The sequence below is a fragment of the Panthera onca genome, chromosome X, assembly GCF_046562875.1.
Source record: "Panthera onca isolate mPanOnc1 chromosome X, mPanOnc1 haplotype 2, whole genome shotgun sequence".
Taxonomy (NCBI): domain Eukaryota; kingdom Metazoa; phylum Chordata; class Mammalia; order Carnivora; family Felidae; genus Panthera; species Panthera onca.
The window spans coordinates 118060052-118087239 of NC_138357.1; the positions used below are offsets into that span (position 1 = coordinate 118060052).

A 27188-nucleotide genomic window follows, 5' to 3' on the forward strand; every position below is an offset into this window, starting at 1 on the left:
ACATTCCTCTTTACTCTCCTTCTGGAAGTTCAAACAATAGGACAATAAATGAAAGGTAGAAATAAGATGTCAGCAAACCCACCAAGCCCAGAGCAAACCGCACAGTCTTCTTTGAAAAGATGCCACCACCTTGACGCCCAAAAATGTAACGTACAGCATGGTAACTCTAGTTAATAATACAGTGTTGTGTATTGGAAAGTTGCTAAGAGAATAGATTGTAAAAATTCTTACCACAGGAAAAGGAACTTAACTATGTGACGCGATGCACGGTTCATATATCAAATCCTTACGTTGTACCCCTGAAACCTATGCGGTGTGAATATGCCAATTATATCTCAATAAAACTGGGGAGAAATTAAAAATTAAAAACAGATGCCTTGAGAGAAAAATGAACATAAAAAAGGTTTCCTCTATAATTCAAAAGAAGTGAATACAATTTGCTCATTAAAATCACAAATCCGTTTTGAATTCATTAATTCTTTATACTACAATTTAGAGAAGGTAGTCCCTAACTGTGAAATTACACACAGAAGTTCTAAACATGCTGGTTTCCCACGTCAGACCTGATGATTTAGAATTCCATTTGGGGTGGGGAGCGGAGACGAAGGGCAGACCCTGTGTTTAAGAAAACTCGCTCCCGGGTGGCTCAGTGGGTTAAGCGTCCGACTTCGGCTCGGGTCATGATATCGTGGTTTGTGGGTTCGAGCCCCGCGTCGGGCTCTGTGCTGACAGCTCAGAGCCTGCAGCCTCCTTCCGATTCTGTGTCTCCCTCTTTCTCTGTCTCTGCCTCTCCCCCACTTGTGCTCTCCCTCTCAAAAATAAATAGACGTTAAAAAAAATTAAAAAAAAAAAACAACAAACTCCTCTGATGCTCTAGACCAAGAAGGGACTTTGTCATTGTTCAGCTAAACAGCACTCAAAGTTAAGTTGTGTTTTCCAGATCAGCAGTCCATAGGGGAGCCCAGAAAGACCGAGGGATTTACAAATTGAAGTCGCCAGGAATAAGAAGCCAAACCTCAGTATCAGTGGCCCATCGAAATGGCTCCTCCTCAAACTGTTAGGTCCCCAAACTTTGCGGCTGAGGCCTCTGACTGACGAGCCCGGCGGTGTTTGCCAACTCCCACCCGAGTTCATCGTCCTGCCCCTAGAGCAAAGTCCCTGAAACACAGAAACTTCTGAAGGGATTAGGGAAACCAAAAGAGATGCCCCATCTGGATGACTCTGATCGCCTTCAGAGGCTGGAGGAACTGTCAGAAAGACAAGTTCTTAGCCACTTGCGGCCCTTAGTGGACATTAGTTTTGGGTCTTTGAGTCAATGGAGATTAGATACGTCAATTTCTTTGCAGCCAACTGTCAGTTAACATCTCTGTCCCTTATGGTAACTGACTTGAGCATAAATCAGCAGGTGAACACACTCTTTATCATTGTCCATCTTGCTAAGCTTCTGTGTATTGATTTCTAGCCTCCGAGCTGGGTCAAAACAGCCTTGAACTCTAAGTGATATTTCTCTTCCGCCTCTTTGTGCACTTACTTATTCATCAAATAATAAATGCAGAAGGTCTGCTATGGTCCAGAGATACAGCAACAAAGAAACAATTAGACCAGTGGGAGGACAATAAAAAAATAATCCGCAAAGTCCTAACAGATATGGTAATGTGATAAACAAAATCAATAAGTAAAATATATAGTATGTCAGATGGTGCTTAGTGCCACGGAAATGAGGAAGCCAGAGGGAGAGTTGGGTCGGGATCGTGCCCTAATGGTGGCGCTTAGACAGAGTTTGGTTGCTAACGGAGACTCGCGGGACCTTAAATGACAATGCTGACCAATCTGGAGTTTATTACAGGAAGGGGGTACGATAGAAAAAGAGCTTTAAAGGGAGGCTGTGCATCACAGCCAAAGGCCATCTCGTAGCAAAGGGATCTGGAGTGGAGAAGTCCGGGCTGGGGCTCTGTCGTCCTCCATCTGAAGCGCTGTGGCAGGATGCATTCTTGCTTTCTGATCAGGGGACATGGATATGTGCACACGGTACCCCTGGAAACCAGGGAAGTCCAACTGGAGTCCTGCCTGGAGGTTTTTATATTTTGCTGGTTATGTGTGGATATTTCTGCTCTGTAACCAGCCTTGCCATCAGAGACCTCTGAGGGTCTCACTCTGACCCGGTACAGGTTATCAATCTCACTATTATCAATAAATAATGCTGACAAGCTGGTATGAACTGCTCCAAAGTTCTCGAACCCGCGGTCACGCAGCAGCACTATTAACTAATAGGTTTCGTGCCTTGGCCAGGAGTCAGTGCCGTACGGATGCGTTTCTTATTTCAACAGAATAGCTTAGGCCAGTTCGAGGCATGCTGCAAGTAATACTCCTAGCACAGATTGCAATTCTAAATACGAAGCCAGGGAGTTTAACTGAGAAAGTGACACATTTAAGCCAAAATCTCAAGGTGGTGACAGAAGCGGCTATGTTAGAAATCCGAAGGCAGCTCCTCTCCCCATTCAGGAAGGGAGATCAGCAAGTGCAAAGGCCCTGAGGCAGGATCGTGTTCGTGGAAAAGCAAGGGGGTGTTTCTGAGGTCAAGGCTGAATGAACGATGGGGAAACTCAGTAGACGATCTCGAAGAGGTCAGGTGGAGATGCTGCGTGGAAATCTGAGTCATGTGGTCTGAAATGTTTCTGGAATCTGCCTTGCTTTACCTTCCTGTTGCTATGTCCATTACAACCGGAATTCTTAACCTGGGAGTTGATGGATAGAGCTCAAGAGGCCTATACATTTACATTTTCTTAAAAAAAAATCTGTATTTTATACCCTGTAACTGAAATGGAACATTTCTTTCAATTAGGCATTCAGGCACCCAGAGTAGTATTAGCAGTCCTCGTTAACTCTGCCATGCGTGGACCTCACGGATATTTTTATATCCCATTATTAGTTGTTACAAACAATCTGAAGTGCCTTTTATGTGCCTCCCGTCTTTGAAACTGCTCTAGTTGTTAACCTGCCAGATCAAATGACGAAGCTGAATATTTTCACAACTAGAGTTAAAGTCAGAAAGCTCTAGGAGGGTCAGTGTGACAGTTGCTAAGAGAGTAAATCTTAAGAGCTCTCGTTATAAGAAGAAAAATCGAAACTATGTGGTGAGAATGGTAGCTAGACTTACTGTAGTGAGTAGTTTGCAATAGATACAAATATCGCATCATTCTGTTGTCCACCTGAAACTAATATGTTACATGGCAATTACACCTCAATGAAAAACACCCAACAGTACTACTGACAAAATAAATAATAATAACAACAATAGCAATGATAATGACCACTTAGAATTACCATTTAAAACAAGCTCTGGAGAATTCTGATGTCTTTGAGAGAAGATTATCTTGACCTTATAAAATGAGCTATGGAAGTTGAATTTCGTTTGCAATAATGTATCTCTATGGGTTGGCTTTTCCACACGGGTAACCGCTAAAGCACAGAAACGACGTCGGTTGGCTATTCAACGAGATGTGCCTCCAATCGCATCCAATAGCACTCCACAGTCTAGGTTTGTTTTTTTTTGTTTCGTTTTGTTTTGTTTTTGAAACTAAGCATCAACAACCTTCACATTAAAAAAAATGTCTTTTGAAGAATCCTGTAACTTGCACGTGTGCATTGTGTTTTATTTCATTTGTTGCTATTTAGGGCGATAACAGAAAAGCACTTAAGTTTCTAGGCCATAAATTTATTCATTTTGTTAATTTTGGGGGGGATTCACGGAGGTGTACGCTTCAGATGCAATGCATAGAACTTTACCAGCTGCAAAAACAAAAAACCAAAAACCCTCAGCAAGAACATTTCCTATTAGCTGTTCCAAACAGATATGCGAGGTCTCCAGGATAACAGCTGGTATCTTGAGAAATTGAATTTTCCGTGCCAGGTAAGGTTGATGAGGTATTAGCTCCTGAATGGAATATATCATATAAGATTTGACAAGCTTGAATTAATACCTAATGTTCTCAAAAGGGGCGGGAAGTGATTGGAGAGCAATCAGGGAGCGTTCCCAAAGAGGCCACAGACAATGTGCAAGCAGATAAATATGAAAACGCACCCCATTAGCGGGTCACGGGTGACCTGGCATCAGCTTGTTATTGCTGCGGTAAAATGAAAGCTTAAGATGTGTGAGCGCAGCGGGGAACCCACACCTCTGCTGATTTTTCCCTGTCAGGTAAGCAGAAATCTGTTTACAGGGCTTGGCTATTCAGAAATGCTTTGGGCTGAAGGCTCTACTTAAATAAAGAAAAGGGGTCCGCTCAACCACGCCCCGGCTGCTGAGAAAGACGCGCCTTGGTTGGCTTTCGGCTACAGGTCTGGGCTCTAACCACGTCTGACAGTCGTCTAAGTTCAGGGCTGACGTCCACCGTTGACTCCAGAAGCACTTTGTCCAGCCTGCACAATGCAGCGGAATCTCCTGGGGTCCTCATGGGCTCACTGACTTCCTGGTGAGGGGGTACTTAGCCCCTTCCCAGGGGACGTTTGAGTGTCTGGCGATATTTTTGCTATCAGAACTGGACGCTCCAGGCATCTAGCGGGTAGTGGCCAGGGATGCTGCTAGACATCCTCCAATGTTCAGGACAGACCTCCCCACCCGCAGTGAAGAACCCTGGCCCAGAATGTGAGTGTAGACGAAGGTGTGCACAGCTTCGGGGTAGTGTCAGGCTTACAGAGAGGAGGGTCTCGAAGGAGGAGCGAAGCGGCCAGGTCGAGAAGAGAAGAAAAAGGGGTACTATTCTGTCTGTTCTGACATATCTTCCAACTATAACTCTGCTCCGGACTTCAGACTGCCTCACAGAAGTCATTCATTTCTGTCCTGCTTTCGTGTTTCTCTTGGCTAGAAAGGGGCAGCCAAGATCAGGGAGGGTTCTGTGGAAGGCTCTGGCACCAGCCGGAGAAGGACCCACGCTTGGAGCTTTGTTCAGTTCATCTTGTACTGAAATATTGATCCACTATCCATGAACGTTGATCTATCACATGTCAACCGCGATATAGTGTGCGTGCTGATAGACGTCGTCCTTCTCCTAATGAATATTATTTTCAGCCCCTGTCCAAATAAAGGACTTGTGTGCAGTCATAACTCGTATGGTGGGGCAGCTGGGTGACAAATGGGTTTCCAACCAATATTCCAGCCCTGACCTACAGTCACAGGTAGAGGTGGTCCGCCCAACCCCATGGCAGAGAAGGGCCATGGTGGGACAATGGAAACGGTAGGAGGGAAGGAAACACATTGTCACATAGGTGTGGGAGACGGTGATGTGACTCAGACCGGGCTGAGCAGTAGGGCGAACTGGTAATGACGGGCCGTCCTTTATCACCTCTCGTGATCCCTTTCCTGCCACAGAATCCATGACCCCTGTATTCAACTGTTATGGCGTTTATTGCCTGCTAACAATTCCTGCTCTGACCTTTGCTGATGAAAGCCCAAGACATTTTCTAGCAACATATTTGGAGATTCTGGGAAACAGACAAGTCCTCGAGGCACAAGGAAAGAGAGTCGCCACCTAGGGTGTCTGCTGTCTCAGTTCTCTTAAGCAACATGGCTTACTCTTGTACCACACTCCGTATGATTCCTAAAGTCCAAGGTACCCTTATGCAATCCCACAGCTGTAGATGCCCCCTTAATACCAACACCCCCAAACAAGTCCTGAGAAGTGACTATCTGGTTTGGCAGTCACCAGTTCAATAATCAGACAGTAACTCGGCTTCGCTGAGTTTGAAATTTGATCATGGTGGGTTGAAAAGAAACGGGTAGGTTGAAATCGAATGGTAGGTGAGGGAGTAGAGATGGCCATTCTTTCAAGAAGAAACCAGGGTGAAGCTCAGGGTCCTCTTTTGGAAGACGCATCTAATAACTGTGTCACGTCCATTTGGCTGACCTCTGATTTCAGAGGCAGCTGAGATGGACAGTTCCTTGCCAATCTAGACTCGGCTTGCCCTTACAAGGCCCCGCCTCCCTCTCCTGCCTTCTGCTTCAGCGTCTCTTCTGACATCTTGGAAGCTCAGTAGGCCCTTGCACAAGCATAGCCCAGAAATATGAGGAAAGTACCCTCACCATGAGGGAAGGAAGCCAATGTATAAATTCTCTGATGCCCCACCTTTAGGGTGGTCATTTTTTTCTGCCTCTCCAGCAGAATGGAGCCCCCATTCCACACAGCAGTGACTTCAGTAAGGCGCCTGGATGTTGGCTTTTCCTCCTTCCCCATCCCATTCTTTCCACTCACTCATTCATTCCTGATGACTATCGCCTGGTGCTTTTTCTCAGATCTTGTCATCACCGCCATTGAGTGAACTCTTGGCTCTGCTGGGGTTTTGATAAAGACCATTCCCCGCTGTTTCTTGCCAAAATGGAGCTGTAGCATCTTTTTGAGTTCAACGACAACAGAAACAGATTCCTCCCAGAACACTCCAGTTTGTAATGTCAAACAGGAGCACACTGGTGCCTTTCTCATTGTTACCACCAGCCCATCTCATGATTGAGAGTCACCTGCCGTAGGTTTCTCTTTTTTTTAAAATCACGGAGCACCAAGGTCTCGCTTTTCTGATGGTCCTTTCACAGCCTCAGAGTGAAGGGGCTCGGATGATGACTTCTGACTTTTCTGCGTTACTCTATCTGTTCATTTTATCACAGCTTTCAAGGGTCTGGGCTTTGGATTTGCTTCGGGATCCTATCAGTGTAATGGACTCTCGATTGTATACTTTTGGTGACCAGGCCTCCCTAGAATGCTCCTGCCTGACAAGAATAGTCTTAGTATATGGATCAACTCCGGTCAGATTTCCCATTGGTAAATTTTTCAAGCCATCTGGAGGACATCTGAGATGTCTGGCCCTCAGTTTCCCAGTAAGGCTGCAGCTCACCTTTAGGGCCCAGCATGGCCCCAGAAGCCTGCAGAGGGTTGGAGTAGGCAGAGAATGGATCGACTAGATTGATTCGTTTCTGTTCTTTGGCAAGGATCGTGCCAGCGTCAGCAGTCGCGGCCCGTCCCAGGGAAGATCTCCAGTCTCTGGATAGCTCGTTCCAATTTGCAGCTACTCTCCACTGGTGCCGAAAAACCACTCAACAAATTGTTTTTCTTTGAGTAGAGCTGACACACAATGCTGCATGGGTTTCAGGCGGACGACAGTGATTCGACTTCTCTATACATTATGCTGTGCTCACCACAAGTGTCGCTACCATCTGTCACCGTGCAACGCTGTGACGATGATGTCATTCACTCTGTTCCCTGCCGCTGTACGTTCCACTCCTGTGACTTACCCATTCCGTAACTGGAAGCCTGCACCTCCCCCACCCCTCCACCCATTTCGCTCGGTATCCTCCCTCCTCCCCTCTGGCAACCTTCAGCCTGTTCTCTGTATTTATAGGTCTGATTCTGCTTTTTGTTTGTTTATTCATTTGTTTTTTTCAATTCTACACATGAGCGAAATTATGTGGTATTGTCTTCCTCAGTCTGACTTATTTCGCTTAGGGTAATAATACCCTCTAGGTCCATCCATGTTGTTGCAAATGGCAAGATCCCATCCTTTTTTATAGCTGCATAATATTACATTGTGTGTGTATACACACACACACACACACACACACACACACACCGTGTTTTCCTTGTCTATCAACGAATACTAGGTTGCTTCCGTATCTTGACTATTATAAACAATGCTGCAATCAACACAGGGTGAATACATCTTTTTGAATTAGTGTCTTTGTCTTCTTTGGGTAGATAACCAGTAGTGGAATTATTGCATCACGTAGTATTTCTGTTTTTAATTTTTTTTCCATTTTTAATTTGGGGAGGAACCTCAATACTGGAAAACATTTTTTAATGAGCTGCATGAAACAGACACTGATAAGTTTTCTTCAAGATCTTCCGCTCTCTGTGCACATGGTTAGACCACTTGTCCACGTTCCTCGAGGTTAGTTGTGGCTGTGTGACCCCGGGTGACCAGCAGAATGTAGACGGAAGTGGCAAATACCACCTCCAGCCCCAACTCGTGAAATGGACCCAACTCCCTCGCGGTCCTCCGTACTCCTCTTCTGGATGGCTCGAATGTGGGGGGCGCCTTGTGGAGGGCATTTTGGGAGCTACCCCTTGAAGATAATGCAGCCACAAGATGGAAGGAGTCTGAGCCCTGAATCACCACCTTGAGGGAAGTTGCATGACTGGTTGCCCGGCATTGAAATGCGCTGCTGGGGAGGAGGAACGTGTTACTGTGTCGAGCCACAAACTCTGGGGGATGGATGTGTTAAAGCAGCTAGTGTTCCCTTGTCTAGTCGATGGCGTGGGGAACCGGGCATTGTGCAGACTTGACTGATGCTGGAGAGATCCTGCTAGAGGAGAAAGGTAGAACAGAAGGGAAATCCATGTGACTGGCATCCACCCTCCCCCATGTATCGCAATACTATTCGGAGGGCGTGTCCCAAATTCGAGTCCTTGAGCTTTGCACATGGGAGGATTTCATTCAGCAGAGCTGGGGAAAAGCCCAGGAATATGCATTTTAATTGTTAGCTTCCGTGATCTGGGTGCCGGTAGACCAGGAAGACCATTTCGGGAACCGGGGAGAACATGGTCTCTCACAGTGCTAAGGGGATGTTTGTCGAATGAATAATTAAACCGACAAGGAACAGGAGAAGAGAGAGTGAAAATGAGATTACAAGCGGGGAGACGTGAAAAAAGAGCAGCACACAGCTGGGGAGAGCCTCGCCCTGCGGCGCCTGGAAAGGTGGGGACATTTTGTCACAGGTGGCTGCGGCTGATGATGGCAGACGAGGCATATGGAGTGTGTTCCTCAGCTTGCCAGCCCGACTTTCCCCAGGGGAAGCCCTCTGCTTTGAGGGGCCTGCTTTTTTTCAGGCGTTTTATGTACATCCTGCTGTCGCTGTCCTCTAACAAGCTGCTCCTGTGCTGGATGCATTTTCATGGCTAATGGCCCTGACTTTCTGGGAGACTCTGGGAGCAACAGAAAACAGGAAACACCGTGTAGATAGATTGAAATCAGTCGGCACATGCCCGCATTTGCTCATTTTTTAAACATTTTTATTTTCTTAAATGTAAATTCAAGTTAGTTAACATACAGGGTCGTCTTGGCTTCAGGAGTAGAGCCCAGTGATTCATCTCTTACACGGGACACCCAGCGCTCATCCTCCACGCCCATCACCCATTTAGACCCTCCCCTCCCCCACCTCCCCTCCAGCAACCCTCAGTTGGGTCTCTAGCGTTCGCTCCTTTGCGGCACAAATTTCAGGTAAGCCAAAGAGATAAGATCTCTCTGCTCTCCTGATGCGCACGTCATAAGGGGCCCACCTTTGATTTGCTGAAATAAATACCATTTTGTCATTGGGGGGGTTGGAGGAGAATCCACCCAAGGCTCATGGCGCTCATGGCCCAGCAGACTCAGGCAGAGAGCAAAGGGGTTAAGCCGACACCGGGGGCGGAGGGGTCAGGGCGGCGTGCACCTTGAGTGAGGTGAGCAGATGCCACTCGGAGACTGGAAGTGACAGAGACAAATGACAGCACGTGAGGATGCGGAACATGGACCGGCGATGCCAGGTGGACCGTCAACCCCAGCAGGCTGCTCCAGGCAGGCGGGCGTGGTGCTCCACACACCTTTCCTAACGAGCTGTCTTCAAAGTCTTGTGGCCTCCGCCCAGTGTCCTCATCAGCCCCTTTCGAAATAAGTGAGATGCCTTCCTGTCCGCAGGTCACCAGTTGGTTATTCATGTGGTATCTTCAAGAGTTCGCGGTATGCCGGTGACATTCCTAGGAGTGTCATTTAGAATTAGTCTTCACTTCTTAAAACATCATGGTGGAAATATTGCCACTATAATATCACATTAGTCCATGATAACGAGAGCTCCGATATTTGAAGCCCTTAACGCGTGGCTCATGTTGTGCAAAGAACTTTCCATATGTTGCCTTATTCAAGTCCAACAATAGCCTCGCGAGACCAAGGCCTTGGCTCTATGAGGTTAAAGTCAAGGAAACGGAGTCTTGGCAAAGGAAGAAACATGTCCACGGTCTCAAAGCGGCAAAGCCAGCATTTGAGCCTAAGCAAGAAGTGAAATTAGCCAGGTAGAGAAAGGCAAATACTGTGTCATCTCTTGTATGTGGAATCTTAAAAAAAAAAACCAAACAATTTCATAGAATTAGAGAGTAGAATGTCAGCCATGGGGGTCTGGGGGTGGGGGGGGTGGGCACATGCTGGCCAAAGGGTACAAGCCTTCAGCTGTAAGACGGATAAGCCTGGAGACTTAATATACAGCACGGTGACTCTAGTTACTAGTACCACGTTGTGTATTTGAAAGTTGCTAAGAGAGTAGATCCTAAGTGTTCTCAGCACGCGGGCACACGCACGCACACACGGTAGCTATGTGAGGTGATGAATGCGTTCATTACCTCGATTGTGACAATCGTTCCACACAGTATATGTATTTCAAATAATCTCATTTTACTCTTTAGATATATATGATTTCTCTTGTCGGTTATGCCTCGGTAAAGCTGGAAACATAAAATGTTAACTCTTAGCTATTTTTCAGCTGACACTTATTGGGGGAGTTATAACGAACCTTTCGATACATCATACCCGTTCATCTTACCAACCACCCACGGAGTAGACATCACGGTCCTCAAATGGAGATGAAGGAAGTAAGGGGTAGAGAGATTCAGTGACCCGCCCAAGACCATACAACTCTGAAGTAAGACAGAGCTGCTGATTCCAAGGGTTTCTGGTTGGGCCTGGAACAGCTGTTCTCTGCTGACTGTCGTGTAAATCAAGCTGTCATTTGGAGCCCCAAATGCTGATCTCCAACCTCTCCTGTCCCGGCCCGTCAATCTCTAATAGCCTCCATTGAGGGAGGGTAGCCTTTATTATTTAAAACTCCAGTTTCTAAGTCGATACTGCTAGAGTTATATGAGGCTCTGGGGAGACAGTGTGAGGGGCCTGGGAGATTAATTTTGGTAGGAATTCTGGCAGAAGAGAATGTGAAATGGTGGATGCTTCAGAGATTTAAAATAAAGTGCTGTGTGTGTGTTATTTCCTTCTCATAACACTCTTGGGGGCTGACTAAAGGAAACCTATGGGATGTTTGCCCCAGCCCCAGTGCTGTCCCAAGAGTGATAAAGAGCCTGTTTGAACTGGGCCAGGTATTTGCCTAAAAAAGGAAGTCAGGCGGGTATAGAAATATACACCCAGCGGGCATTAGATGGGGGGGGAACTGTTTAATCTGTCTTTTGAATGGATTAACGGTTGGCTTTTAAGAAGGCGCTTCTGACTTTTGGCTGTGTAGACCACGGGGAGAGGCCACGCTACATAATGAGGATGAGCACCGAGGGGGAATTAGTGGTGTATCTGCAATCGGCAAAAAATAGCCGTAAAATTATTTCCAGGGAGAGCCAGATTTCCTCATCTCAAACTGGGATGGAAAAATCACCCACACAGGACGCTTTCAATCAGTGTTGGAAAGCGTTTGCTTTCAAAAGCAGCATGGCACAGAGCTGGACCGTCCAGTACAGTGGCTCCTTAGTCCCGTGTCGTCGTGGAGGGCATGAAATGTGGCCATTTCAAACGGAGGTGGGCCGTAAGGGTAAAAGACACACGAGGCTCTAAAGAGTCAGTAGGAAGAAAGCCAAGTATCTCCCCGATCATTTTTTAACACTGATGACATACCAAAATGAGCATGCTTTTTTTGGATAAATTGAGCTAAATAAAGTATTAAGATGAATGCCACCTGTTTACTTTTTAAAATCTGACTACTAGGAGATTTGAAATTATGCATGTGGCTTGCCTCCTGTTTCTATGGGAAGGCAGCGGTCTAGACTGGGAGTAGGGCTTTGAGGTCCAAGAACACTGGGCTGAAAGTGTCCCTTTTGCTCACTTGCTGTGCTGCTCGTGCACGAGAAAACCTTTCTGTGCTTGAGTTTCCACTGATATGAAAAGAGCAGACGACTGTGTCTACTTTTGGGTTATTATGATGGCAAAGTATTATGATGGCCCACCCTAGACAAACATTACTTTTCTTCTAACCTTCCCTCTTGCCACGTATTTTGACAAACTTGAGGGAAATGATTTTAGATTTTGAATCCCATAACCTGGCGAACTACCATTCAAGTGTCAAGCAAAATTAAGACTTTTGGGGAGCCTGGGTGGCTCAGTCAGTTAAGCGTCAGACTCTTGGTTTCGGCTCAGGTCACGATGTCACGGTTTGTGAGATCGAGCCCCGCTTCGGGCTCTGCACTGACAGTGCGGAGCCTGCCTGGGATTCTCTCTCTATTTCTCTCAAAATAAATTAAAAAGTAAACTTAAAGGGGCGCCTGGGTGGCGCAGTCGGTGAAGCGTCCGACTTCAGCCAGGTCACGATCTCGCGGTCCGTGAGTTCGAGCCCCGCGTCAGGCTCTGGGCTGATGGCTCGGAGCCTGGAGCCTGTTTCCGATTCTGTGTCTCCCTCTCTCTCTGCCCCTCCCCCGTTCATGCTCTGTCTCTCTCTGTCCCAAAAAAAAAAAAAATAAATAAATAAATAAATAAAAAATAAATAAAAAAGTAAACTTAAAAAAAGAGAAGTTAAGACTTTTTAGATATGCAGAGACTCGCGGAGGCACTTTGAAAGTGCTAGTTAAAGATGTTACTTACAGGAGCACCTGGGTGGCTCCGTCAGTTAAGCGTCTGACTTCGGACTCAGGTCATGATCTCAGGTTCGTGAGCTCGAGCCCCGCGTCAGGGTCTGTGCTCACAGCTCAGAGCCTGGAGCCTGCTTCGGATTCTGTGTCTCCCTCTCTCTCTCTCTCTCTGCCCCTCTCCCGCACATGCTCTGTATCTCTCTCTCTCTCTCTCTCTCAAAAATCAACATTAAAAAAAATGTTACTTAACAGTGCCACCAGAATAAAAACGGATGCCAAGAGAGAGATGTAGCTGAAGAATCACAGAGGTCAGCATGGTACCAGAAAAAGCTACTGATCACTGCACATGATTATAGACGCAAAAGCCAAATGATAATAATAACACTAATGATACAACCCAGGATCCAAATCCTAGATGTCAGAAGGGAAGTGAAAGGGTTGGAGAAGGAAGTGAGATTTCCGTTTTGTTGGGGAGGAAGATTTAGATACCCATTGCCTTCGGTTGCAACTAAAATACTCTAATGTTAGGTATGCATTTGCTAAAAATTTAAAAGCAGCAAGTAGCAAAATAGAAAAATGATGGCCGTTTCGCAATTACTAGAAGAAAATTAAGTGGAACAAAGCACAGGTATTGGCACAACAGTAGGCAAGGAAGGGAAAAGAAGAAATAAGGGCAAGTCATGGTAAGTAGAACAAATGAAATAAGATGGCATGAATAAACCCAAGGATATTAACAGTTGCATTAAATGTAGATGGGTTAAATACACTTTTTTTAAAAAAAGGAAAAACAGGGGCGCCTGGGTGGCTCAGTCGGTTAAGCGGCCGACTTCGGCTCAGGTCACGATCTCACGGTCCGTGAGTTTGAGCCCCACGTCGGGCTCTGTGCCGGCCGCTCAGAGCCTGGAGCCTGTTTCGGATTCTGTGTCTCCCTCTCTCTCTGCCCCTCCCCTGTTCATGCTCTGTCTCTCTCTGTCTCAAAAATAAATAAATGTTAAAAAAAAAATTTTTTTAAAAAGAAAAACAGATTGGTGGAATAATTTAAAAGTAGGCTTCAGGCGAAATAACAGATGAAAAAGTAAAGGTTAGAAAAGATCTATCATAAAATGCTAGAATGAAAGAGATAAACAAGGGCAGAAATATTAATATTTGTAAAAGTGAAAGCCAACAGTAGTAAGAGAAAGAGAGATCATATTGACAACAGATCCATGTCCAAAGCAGGCTCCAGGCTCCGAGCTGTCAGCACAGAGCCCGACATGGGGCTTGAACCCACGGACCGTGAGACAATGATCTGAGCTGAAGTCAGACGCTTAACCGACTGAGCCACCCAGGCGCCCCTAACCTGAATTACTTCTTAATTATAAGGTTCATCAAGGTCATGAGAGTCCTACAAAAAACCAGTGCTGCTGGTGGCACTGGCCCCCACCCCGTCTCCGCCCACGGGCAAGGCTCTGTGGCCTATGCCACCCTTGGCACAGATGTGTCCACAGCTGCTGCACCTCTCCCCCTGGAACTTCATCAGCCACAGCCCCTTGTCCACTGCAGTCCGGCCCACTCCCTCCTGCAAGAAGGGATTGAGGAATGCCCTTGTCCTGATGAGCACCAGGTGACGTAAGGAAGTGTTGAATCACTATATCGTACACCTGAAACCAATATAACACTGTGTTAACTGGAATGAAAACAAAAAGTTGAAGTGTTTCGATGATACCATGACGATATTTTTGGCTTCTACAAGTCGTGTCGCGGCCCTGCTAAACTTAATACTGCGGTCGAGTTACAGCAACTTCTAGTCTCACTTGTCCTTGACTCGGAGTGTGATGTTTTCCCCAATGGTTCTTCGGATGACTCTTGTGTTTTGCTTGTGAAAGGACCAGTGGTTTTCCTCAAGGCCATCAGAGTTGGGGAGTACTACAAGGCTGCCATAGCCTTTAATGAGTTTAATGTTCTGCACTGGCACATGGTTGATGACCAGCCTTTCCCTTATCCGATGCTGCTTTCCCTGAGTTAGGCACCAAAGAAGACATTCTTTGTCTCGTGTTTATACACCAAATGATGTCTCCATGGCGATCGAGTATGCCTGGTTGTGAGGGATTCGAGTCATACCAGAGCTTTATAGCCCTGGACATACACATTCTTGGGGACACCTAAGCAGTCTGGGATCTTTAGAGCTATAAACTAGAGCTCCCTGTCTAAAATTTTTCAAAGAAGTTAGTACGGTGTTTCCAGATCACTTCATTCACTTGGGAGGTGACGAAGTGGAATTTCAATGTTGAGAATCCAATCCAAAAATCGAATTATTTCATGAAGCAGAAAGGCTTTGGCGAAGACTTTAGAAGACTAGAATCTTTCTGCATTCAAGAGCTTTTGGGTTTTGTGTCAACCATAAACAAGGGACCCATAGCCTGGCAAGAGGTTTTTGATGATCGTGTGAAGCTTTGGTCAGGCACAACCGTTCAAGTATGGAAAGATAAAACGTATCGTGAGGAACAGGGTGAAAACACAGCAGCTGGTTTCCCCGTGATCTTTTCTCCTCCTTGGTGCTTAGATTTGATTAGTTATGGACAAGATTGTAGACATCGCTATAATGTGGACCCTCTTGATTTTGATGTTCCCAAGAACAGAAAAAAACTTGTCATTGGCAGAGAAGCTTGTCTATGGGGAGAATTTGTGGATGCAACTTACTTCATTCCAAGATTGTGGCCGTGGGCAAGTGCCATGGGTGACAGACTCTGGAGTCACGAGGACGTCAAAGAGAAGAAGGTGGCGCCTGGGTGGCTCAGTCGGTTAAGCCTCCGGCTCTTGATTTTGGCTCAGGTCATGACCTCACGGTTCGTGAGATCGAGCCCTGAGGGAGGCTTTGTACTGACAGCGAGCGCGAAGCCTGCTTAGGATTTTCTCTCTCCCTCTCTTTCTGCCCCTCCCCCACTCTCTTGCATACCCTCTTTCTCTCTCTCTCAAAATAAAAAACATTTTAAAAAAAGAGAAGATGCCTACACCAGACTAACAGTTCACCAGTCCAGAGTGGTCAGACAAGACTATCTGCAGAAACTTTTTTTCCCGGGCATTGTAACCACAAGTACAAAATATAAAAATGGGTCCAAAGCAGAAAATAGGAGGGGACAAAGCCCACAGCGATCTGCACTACAATCAACTTGATTTTGAAATCATGGAAATTAAGCTTTGGTATACTGGTTTTGAATAAAATGTATCTATTTAATGATTGAAAAAAAAAACATGTGGAGTACAGCCAAAAAAGTGCTCGAAGAAAAATAGGCAGTTATAAATACATTCCCTAGAGAAGCAGAGAAAATGAAATTAGCAGTGAAATCTAAAACCCAGTAAAAGAACAACAGAAATACCTGGAAAAATAAATATAAAGGCAAAGCAGATGTTAATGGTACTTTTCCAAAAATTATAGAGTTAATCAATAGAACACAAACCTGATTAAAAAAATTTTTTTTTAATGTTTACTTATTTTTAAGAGAGAGCATGAGCGGGGGGAGGAATAGAGACACAGGGAGACACAGAGCTGTCAGCACAGAGCCTGATGCGGGCCTCGAACCCACAAACTGTGAGATCGTGACCTGAGCTGAAGTTGGATGCTCAATTGACTGAGCCCCCCAGGCGCCCCCACAAACCTGATTCTTTTAAAAGATCTCCCAAACAGTCTATCCTTTAACGAGTGTGATAGCAAGAAAAATAAAGAGGACGTAAATAGATAATCTTAACATTCAGGTACCTCAAAAATGTCCAAAAGCAGGAACGCAGGGAAAAGATATAAAAGCATAAATATTGGAAAGAAGAGAGAAAAGTGTCTTTGCCTGAAGATAATGCTGATTATCTGCTTTGAAAAATCTAAAAGGTTTCTCTGAAAAATGATTAAACCTACGAATAATGTTCATATAGTTAAGGAAATTGAAAATAAAAATATGAACATTAATAGCCTTCTTATACTACCAATCACCTCTCTGAAAATGGAATTTTAAAAAGTTAGTTTCACAATATCAACAATAGCAAATACAGTAAAAATAAATACAACCAGGGCTAAATCTAATGCAAGTTGTAAGATTTAGTTGAAGAAATTAAAAAAGAACTATTTACTGAAGGATATTAAATAATACCTGAAAAATGTAGTCATGCCATGTTTCTGAATGTGCTTTCCAACTCAAAAGTCCAACAAGAAATGGTAAAAGGAAGGGGGGCAATTCAACCCTAAAATTCATATAAAAGTGAAAATGTAATGAAAGGAACCAAGAGAGTTTTTTAAAAAGAATATTGAGGATAACTGGCCATATGAGAAACAAACTATAAGTGCCCTATGAAGCCACAGGACTTCAAATAAACATGCATCAGTTTCTGAATTCTCTTTTCTGTTCTATAAATCCATTTCTGTTAGTTTTAAGTATTATAGAGTAGTTAGAAAATGAAATTGACATGATTTGCTCTCTATGTGGAAAACCAATATTTTAGATTCCTAATTCACACCACTGTCATTTTTCTATCTTTATTTCAATTATTTGTTTATTTCCTAAGAACTAAATGTCAGTTGGATTCGAGAGCTAAACGTAAAATCAAAATGACAAAATTATTAGAAAAGGTTTAGGAGAATATAAACGAATGGAATAAACTCCAAATCTTATTGTTACTTAACTGGAAAAAGAAATCACAGTATAATACATATTATATATTATGTCAAGGTAGAAAAAAATTCCGGGACAAAGAGCTAGAAGGATCCCTATCAATGTGCTAAGAAGTGGTTACTTGTAGAAACCACCTAAATATCCAGCAGGAAAAAAACGATCTCCGGGACCTTTTATTGGCTGAATTAAAAAGGCGGGTCACCAAGCATTATGTATATGTATGTATGTGGATGTATTTATATTTATAATGTGAAACCATAGGAAAAGTAATATAAGGTAGAAGAAGGACAATCCGTAAGGAGTGGTGGCATTTAGGGAGGGGTTGGTGAAGGGGTGTGGGGGCAGTGATTTGGGTACTTTGCTGTCCAACTCTTCAGCGCTGCCCAGCGGAACTTTCTGTACCTGTGCTGTCCCATTCAGTAGCCCCTAGTGACATGTGACTGTTGAGCACTTGAAATGTGGGTAGCCTGACTGAGGAAATGAATCTTTAATTTAACTATTTTTTTTTCCCATCAGAATAGCCATGTGTGACTAGTGGCTAATGTGTTGGCAAGTGAAGCTCTATATATCTTTATATTGTTTGAAAAAAAGCCTTACTTTTTTAACAATAAAAACGCCTATCTGCTGGCATGGTTTAGGTTATGCCTGGGATGACAAACAGCTTCACTCGTCACCATGGCAAGAGGAAAGAGATGATACGTGGTCTCGCGGGGGCTATCTTACGCGGTCTCGCGGGGGCCATCTAAAGCCTTTCTCTTGGAAGGAATTAACACACATTCAAAAATTAACACAGTTTTGAATTTCATTGGTCAAAGCGAGTCTCATGGCCACCCTGGGTCCCAGCGGGTAGGGAAATAACAAACAGACCCTGTGCCCAGAGAGAGGTGAATTTGCCTACAGCCCTAATGTCTACCACATTTGCACAATTTTCTTTTTAATTAAGAAATGAAGAAGGGAAAGCCAAGTGAGAAAACTGGAGCTCAGACCTCTGTGGTAACCTCCATAAAAGCTCCATCAGTATTTGAAAGTGACTCACCTATCCATTTCCTCAATGAAGTACAAAACGGTCATCTTCATTTCTAGAGCTCTTTTGGTTGACTACCTGGGGAAATATTTCAATAGGATGTAACAGTTCTTATCTGGTAAAGTATTCAGGCCGATACTGAATACACATCTGTTTTTTTCCCCAAATAAAATTTATTTTGAGAAAATATACCAATTACTGATAATACTATGATTAATGACATTTCTACAATAACGCGCACGTGTCTCCTGGTAATACGATAGTGTACGATTTTGATGGCATCTGGAAAATTGGCAGAAGTGAGAATTTACTGCTCATTTCCACTCCTCAATGACCGAAAATGAAAGCAGTGTCGTGTAAGAAAGTACAAAATACTTATTGGAAAAAACGTGAAGGTAAATGAACCAGGAATTTGGGCCACACTAACTCTAAAGAACGGGTCTCTGGGCCCCTATAAGAACTGATTTTGCTTACTATACGCAGGTTTGAGTCTTAAAAGCAGCTAATGTGGGGAGAAAAAAAATCCACATTTTAGCCTATGGAAACTCGCTTTATCTTGTTGGAGTCTAGGCACTAATGGGAGAATAAATTCAGTCACTCTGAATACATTATGACTATTCTATTCAGAACTTACAGAAAAGGGACATTGTGTGTTATCAGCAAATGCTTCCTGCATCTGTCTGGTCTCAGCACATTGCCCAGCCTGGGTAAATCCTAAATTCACTTGGTGATATTATTTAAATCTTCTTTGTGCTCTTGAGCAGTGCTTGAAATTCAGTGTGTTTCAAACCAGGCCTATGTCAGAGCACTTAACCCTTTGAATGGGAATGAGTTACCTAAAGGTATTGAAGCTTACTGAACAAACACCCCAAGAACACAGCTAGAGTCAAACAATGTCAGGTTTATTGTTCTTGTTGCCACAAGAAGTACCATTCCCTGGAAGAACCATGGACATCTCAGTAAGAGGGGTCTGGGAAGGCCTCCTTAGAGGGCTTAGGTGAAATCCTTAAGGAGGATTTAAGAAATCAGAGCCTCTTCTAGCTTGCCTGTTTTCAAGGAGCTGTGACAATTTGAGGATTGGGTACTTTAATAATGTTTATCTAGGAGACAAGACAGGAGGATTAAAGCAAGGCTTGAGTGGTCATTGGTAAAGAAGCGGCAGTCACTCATGTTGATCATAAGAGAGGAATGTTTAATCATTTTTGTGGTTGTGGATTGGCCTCGTGCCAGACATGCTCACGGGGTGGCCTTGTCTGAGCCTAGTTCATTTTATTTCTTTTGTCAGCTTTGCTTACGACCAGTTGAGAATATCGGGATTGGCTCCAATAGGGCTGTCTTTCTCAGGTACATGGCTGCCTCTGTGTTTCAGACCTGCCCCTGGCCTCCTGTATTTAATTCCCTCAATAGATTGGATTTCAGTGGAATTTCAAAGAAAGAATGCATTGTGGAGGTATGTGGAGAAAAGGGGAAATCTACCAGATCTGATTAAGGTGTTGTAGGTGTAATAGGGCTTCAGGTGGAGGACAAGTACAGACGAGGAACTGGAAACAGACGACTCTTCAGCTGTCTACATGAGTTGACTGTGTTCAGATGAGCATTGGTACACACGAACCATCGTGAGGCGGTGCCTAATCATCACTTGTATGCACCTGGAAGAGGTTGGCGGTGATTACAGAAATGGCCCCAATGCCTCCCTCTGCCCTACATCCTTACTCTTTGCCTTGGCCTCATCATAGTCTATATCCTCACCTTTGGCTTCGAACTTGGCATATGATTTGCTTTGGCCAATGGAATTTTCAGCAGACGTAATTCAAGCAGAAAGGACTTCTTTGAGGGAACGAATTGAAGCCATGATCTGAAACATGCGAAGGGATCGGCTAAGCAAAGCAAGGGGGCAGGCATGGGAAGCATGAGCTTTCCAGGAAGAGGGAAGAGAACTTGAAGAGATCCAGAATAAGGGAGCACAGAATTTGATGGAGAGGGAGTGCGTTGAGACTGGCAAGAAAGGCAGGGCCTAGGGAATGGTCTTCTTCTATAGGCTGCTTGACAGATTTCAGAGTTTCTCCTAACAGTAATGGAAAACTATGGAAAAGGTTTAACCTGGGAGTGACGTGATCTAATTTACTTTCGTAAAAGATTGCTTTGGTTGCAGAGTCGTTATTATCATTCGAGATAGAACTGGGGACAAATGAGTCCTAGCATTCCCCCATCTTTGTCAGGGTGCCATGCAATACAAATTGCTCTCTCATTTGTTCCATTAAAATCAATGACTTTGTTTAGGCAAAGTGGCTCCTGGACATTATCCCAGAGAGGGGTTAGAAGGGCTCTTCATAATATTCTAAATTTACTAAATGAAAATTAGAGAGCAGCCAAGAGGATTCATTTTGGCGTGAGCCAACAGTCTTTGGTGGCACTGGGCCAAGCAAAGGAGGGCCATTAAGCTGGGTTTAGAAGGTTGTGGCCATGGGTAACTGAGAGGCTGCCATGTCCTTCCAGTGGTGATTCATTATGGAAATGAGGTCGATAAGAAGAAATAGAATTTTTCTGCATGAGAACTAAAAAGACACAACCCTCCTCTCCTGCGTAGCCTCTCCCTCATGATTCAGATTTGGATCTCGTCTGGAGGTGCACTTTGAGGCTGGGTCATATGTCAGAACATTAGATTCTCCCATTTAGAAACTCAAGAGGGCTGTTATCACGTAGCCTTTCGTAGGAACACGGAATCAAGACAAAAGTGAGATCAGATGACACTAAGCGTTAGAAACTTGAAATTCTGAGAACAGGAAATTAAATCACAAGAGAAGAAATTTGGCTTGCTTTTTAAAGTTGCCTTATTTGTTTTGAAACACAAAAAGTTTTTAGAAACATTCCCAAAATGGCCTTGTGGATGGCTGATTTTTCCGATTCCTTAAGTTTTGGGGCCTGGTTTGTCTTTATAGACTGATGTGTCCATGCTTTTATTTCCAGAATGAAGGACTTATGAGGGGACCTCTGGTGGCTCCAAAGTTGTCCGCAGGCTGAAATGTTACTTAATTATTACAAGGGCACATTTTGAGGACGTTGAGTTGTGCAAGCATAAATTGTATCAGATGTTGACAGACGCTTTAAGAGTTTCTCAAGTTTAACCCTGTTGACATTTTGGGCTAGATAATCCTTTGTTCTGTGCGTTGTTGGATGTTAGATGCCAGTAGCCACCCCCTCCGCCCCCCCCCCCCAGTGGTGACAAATAAAATGTCTCCAGGCATTGCAAATGATCCCTGTGGTGCCAAATCATCCCAGGTCGAAAACTGCTGGGCTAGATACTATCTGTTTTTGAAAACAAAAAGGCTTCTTCATGTGTCATCCTGTGGTTTCTCATGGCTGAAGCTGTGAGTGAGCACAGGGGTGAAATGTCAGAGGTGCTTATTTGAGTTTTAGAAAATTTTTCGCTGGTCTCTGTTTAAAGGGAGAGAATTTTAAAAATGTGCATGTGTGGGGCACCTGGGAGGCTCCGTGAGTTAGGTGTCCGACTTTGGCTCAGGTCATGATCTCGCGGTTTGTGAGTTCAAGCCCCGCGTCGGGCTCTGTGCTGACAGCTCGGAGCCTGGAGCCTGCTTTGGGTTCTGTGTCTCCCTCTCTCTCTGCCCTCCCCCACTCATGCTGTCTCCTTCTCTCTCTCAAAAATAAATAAACATTTAAAAAAATTAAAAAAAAATTTTAATGTTTATTTTTGAGAGACAGAGAGAGACAGAGTGTGAGTGGGGGAGGGGCAGAGAGAGAGAGAAAGACACAGAATCTGAAGAGGCTCCAGGCTCTGAGCTGTTAGCACAGAGCCCGATGCGGGGCTCGAACTCACAAGCCGTGAGATCACGACCTGAGACAAAGTTGGACGCTCAACTGACTGAGCCACCCAGGAGCCCCCCTCAAAATTTTTTAAATGCGCATGCATGTGTGTGTGTATGAGAGAGAGAGAGAGAGACAGACAGACAGACACCCTCAATATCTACTTTTTAAAGAGCTTGCAAAGGTCTCGTGATTCGATGTTATTTTGTGCATGTGCCAGAGCATGAAAAAATAGATATTCATTGAATGAAATATTCATTAAAGTCAAGTTTGCTTTTTCTATTTACCTTTAGATATTAGAACAGGAATGCTGTGGATTACCAGGATCAAGGGCTGCTGACTGAGGTCATGTGACTGTGTTTAAGAACACGTAGGAAGGGCCAAATAAAACTGTGACTGCAACAAGTGATAAAGGAAATTGAGAAGATGGTTTTAGAAATGAGTTTCATTTAAGGAATTACTGGAATATGAAATGTGGAACAAGGCTCCCTAGAGAAATAGCTGAAATCACCAAGCATCAAGTAATTTGAAATAGGGAGGGATGACACATAGCGTATCTTAGGAGAGTTTGTCTAGCCCTGAAATACCGATGGGAAGATTAGTCCAGAGAAATTAATGAGATAAATGTACATGTCACCAAATTCTCGAAGACAGCTAAAGACGACAATGGAGAATGCAAATAACCTATTCTTTCAAAAAGAGTGAAACAGCCAGGTGCAAATAGCTCTGCAAGGTGCCACCATGGAATCGTATTCGTACAGCTGGAAGAGGCCCATCGTGGTTACGGATGTTGAGCTCTTGGGGCGCCTGGGTGGCTCAGTCGGTTAAGCGGCCGACTTCGGCTCGGGTCGTGATCTCACGGTTCGTGAGTTCCAGCCCCGCGTCGGGCTCTGTGCTGACAGCTCAGAGGAGCCTGGAGCCTGTTTCAGATTCTGTGTCTCCCTCTCTCTGACCCTCCCCTGTTCATGCTCTGTCTCTCCCTGTCTCAAAAATAAATAAAATGTTAAAAAAAAAAGTTTTTTTTTAAAAACAGGATGTTGAGCTCTTGAAACAGACTGCCTGGGGTTGAATCCCAGCTCTAGCCCTCATTAGCCGTGTAGCCTTGATCCGTTACTTACTGTCTCTGTGCCTCAGTGTCCTCATTTGTAAAATGGGAAGAATCACGGCAGTACCTACCTTGTAAGGTTGTTGTGTGTGGATTAAGTCAGTTCGAACATGCAGAGCAGTTACAGCTAACTTGTTCTCTTTAGAAAACGTTAGCTTAAATTCTACGTAGGCAATGTTGGCTATTATTAATCAAGGTTCCAGGGGACCTTGACCTGCCCATAGTCATAGATCTAGCCAGGTACAAAGTCAGGCCTTGGGCTGTCAGTTCATATCATCTTTGTTTACGTCAAGCTGTTGTCTTCCGCGTAATGTGTTTGTGCACATGCGTGTGTGGGTTGTGGAGGCAATAATAGCAAGACACAATTGCTTCTTATTTTATACCACTTTTATGGCACTATCCTATTCGTGTCTCAAACCAACTTTATGATACAAGCTTTTAAGCAGTTCCCATTTCATAGATACGGGAATGGAGATTCGACAGAAGAGTTAAGCAATTTACCTAAGATGTCGGAAGCCACGAGTCGTAGAGTTGGAATACGAACCCAGGCATTCTGACCTCCATTCTCTGCCTCTCTCTTCTCCCTCTTTGCACTTGACTCCCCCCCTGGTGGATGAAGCTGGATGCTGGAGGAATGACAGTAGAAGCACAAATGGGGTTCCGGGAAGCACAGCACACAGAGGCTTGCTGTCCCGCGGGCAAGGGCTATCGGGGAGGGCTTGCTGGAAGAGAGGGCATCAGTCTAAGTCCTGTCTTTCCCTCCCCCAAAGAGCTCTGTAATCCATCCATTTAATTCCAACCCTCCTTCCATGTCTTGTGTCATCTGTTCCCTTGATTTCTATCTTCTGACTGGTCGGTCTATGCTCTGCATGCAGCCACAGTGATTTTTCTAAGAAACAAATCTGATCATGTCATCCCTTTTAGGGACTTGTCATCGCCTCCAGAGAAAGCCAGCCTCTTCCAGGGCAATTACAGTTCTCCAATTCTGGCCTATGCTCCTTTATCAAGACCTGCCTCTACCCCCTACCCCTATGCTCCCTCCACGAGGAGGGACAATGGAGATTTCAGCCACAACCTGCTCTGCATCCTACGTCATAAGGGAAATGCAAATTTCAACAGCATCGAGATATCACTCCACACCTATTAGAATGGCCCAAATCGGGAACACCGACAGCACCAGCTGATGGTGGAGATGGGGAGCATTAGGGGCTCCCATTCATTGCTGGTGGAATGCAACTGTCTTTGGAAGACAGTTTCTTGGTTTTCTACAAACCGAAACATATTCTTACCACGCGAGTCAGTAATTGCACCCCTTGGCACTTACCCAAAACAAGTTGACAACATATCTACGCAACAACCTGCACCCAGTTATTTGTAACAGCTTTCCTTGTAATTGCCAAAACTTGGAAGCAATCAAGATGTCCTCCAGTAAGCAAATGGATACATAAACTGTGGTCCATCCAGGCATGGAATACAGGCATAGCTTAGAGATACTGCAGGTTCGGTTCTAGAGCCCTGTAATAACTCAAATATCACAATAAAATGAGTCAAGTGATTTTTTTGGATTCCCAGGGCATAGAAAAGTGGTGTTTACACTATAGCGTAGCGTATTAAATGTGAAATAGCATTATATCTAAGAGAAAAAAAAAACCACCCCAAGGTACATACCTTAATTACAAAATGTTTTATTGCTAAAAGCTGCTAACCATCATCTGAGCTCTAGGCCAGTCATAATCTATTTACTGGCAGAGGGTCTTGCCTTGACATTGAGGGCTGCTGACTGATCAGGGTATGGTTGCTGAAGGTTGGTGTGGCTATGGCAATTTCATTTTTAACATTTATTTATTTTTGAGAGACACAGAGAGACAGAGAATGAGCAGGGGAGGGGCAGAGAGAGAGGGAGGCACAGAATCTGGAAGCAGGCTCGAGGCTCCGAGCTGTCAGCACCGAGCCCAACGCGGGGCTCCACCTCACAAATGGTGAGATCATGACCTAGGCCGAAGTCAGACGTTTAACCGACCGAGCCACCCAGGCTCCCCGGTGACAATTTCTTATATAAGATGACAATGAAGTTTGCCACACCGATGGACTGTTTCTTTCATGAAAGTTTTCTCTGTAGCGTGTGATGCCGTTTGATAACGTTTTACCCACAGTAGAACTTCTTCCAAATTGGAGTCAATCTTCTCAAACCCTGCCGCTGCTTTATCAATCGCATTTATGTCATATTCTAAATCCTCTGTTGTCATTTCAATGACCTTCACCACATCTTCACCGGGAGTAGATTCCACCTCCAGAGACCAATTTCTTTGCTCATTCATAAGAAACACTTCCTCATTTATTAAAGTTTATCATGTGATTGCAGTAATTCAGTCACGTCTTCAGGCTCCATTTCTGATTCTTGTTCTCTTTCTGTTTCTACCACCTCTGCAGTCAGAACACACACAGAATTTACTGATTAATTTTGCCATGTTATATGGGTGCGATTCGTGGTGCTTTCAAACGATGACAGTAGTAACATCAAAGTCACCGATCACAGATCCCCATAACAAGTAGAATAATAAAGAAAAAGTTTGAAATATCACAAGAATTACCAAGATGTGGCCCAGAGACACGAAGTCTGCCAATGCTGTTGGATAAATGGCAGTTTACCCGTTGTCCGATTGCTGCAGAAACCTTCAGTTGGTAAAAAAAATTGCAGTATCTGCAAAACACTCTAAAGTGAAGCCCAATAAAGCGAGGTATGCCTGCACTTTCAGTTCCCCCATTTTACAGGCGAGAGTACCAAGGCTCAGAAGTCAAGATGGGTCTAGTTCTAGGTCTCAGTGTGGTACCAGCTTATCCTCCAGGCTATGTCATGAGTCAGTTACAAAGATTTAAAGAAGGAGTTGTACTTGAACTAAGTGTTAAAAACCAGGGGATAGCTAAAATTTGAATTAGCAGGGAAAACAAGCAAGAGCATGCAAGGGAGGAGAACTCCCACATAGAGAATCATGAACATTAATACCTGACAAGTGGCTTACGTGTTAACTTCAAAAATGGAATTCACTGGCTCTTTTTTTTTTTAAAGGAATAAAGGCCCCAGACTTTCAATTCCCACCCTAACAGATCTAATCAGTTACCAGCTGGCCAAGAAGCCTCTAAAATCACCTTCTTCCCTGAGTTGCAAATTCCAGACATGTTAAGACACGGGGTACCCTCAATGGTTAAACGTTCAAAAGTTCAATGGTTAAAGGTAGAGTCCCATTTTGAACTTTTCAAGTGAAAACAGGGGAAGGCTTCGCATAGAATCGACTCAATAAATACGATCTGAAAGTCGAAGTGAAATTAGCATGTTAATGTTCTCCATGATGCAATCAGTCTTATCAATTACAGCGACCGCAGCCCTGAGCACCTGGTGAAAAATTGCCAATAAAGATACTAAAATAAGCTTTCCACAAGATGGGAGTATCATGACATCTGTTTGCAAAATTACTCTGCTGTCATTGTTGAATCTCATTATAGTTGGTAAAAATCGTATTCTTTCACCTGGCATAAGAGCATGTGCTTTTAAATAGCATCACTTCAGAAATGAGGATCGCGAATCCGTGCTAATTGTGCCGTTGTGTCTGCCTGCCATAAAGAGAGGATTCTCACCGATGATTTGTATCAGTAAGGATGTTTATGGCTGTGGGCAGCAATAAACCCCACATCAAATGGACTTAGGGAATTAACGTAATAGCACGTGCAACAGAAAGTCCAGAAGTAGAGTGAGTTTCGGGGATTCGATAGTGCCATTAGGGACTTGCGTTCTATTTCCCCCATCCGAGGATTCGAAATTTGCAGAAGGGGAGAAAAAGAGAATTTCTTCTTAAGCCTATAGGGTTGGCTTCATCCTAAGGCATGTGCCTGCGGTTGCACGATGGCTACCCAGGTTGCAGTCTGCCCCCCCATCCACCCTTGTCCATGTCTATCAAGCGAGGGGAGGCTTCTCT

The 27188-nt window shown here is 44.4% G+C and overlaps 1 pseudogene; it reads left to right on the plus strand.

Annotated features, from left to right (window-relative positions):
- Positions 1-14104: 14104 nt before the first annotated feature.
- LOC145713832 (beta-hexosaminidase subunit beta-like) lies at positions 14105-24364 on the plus strand (annotated as a pseudogene).
- The last annotated feature ends 2824 nt before the right edge of the window (positions 24365-27188 follow it).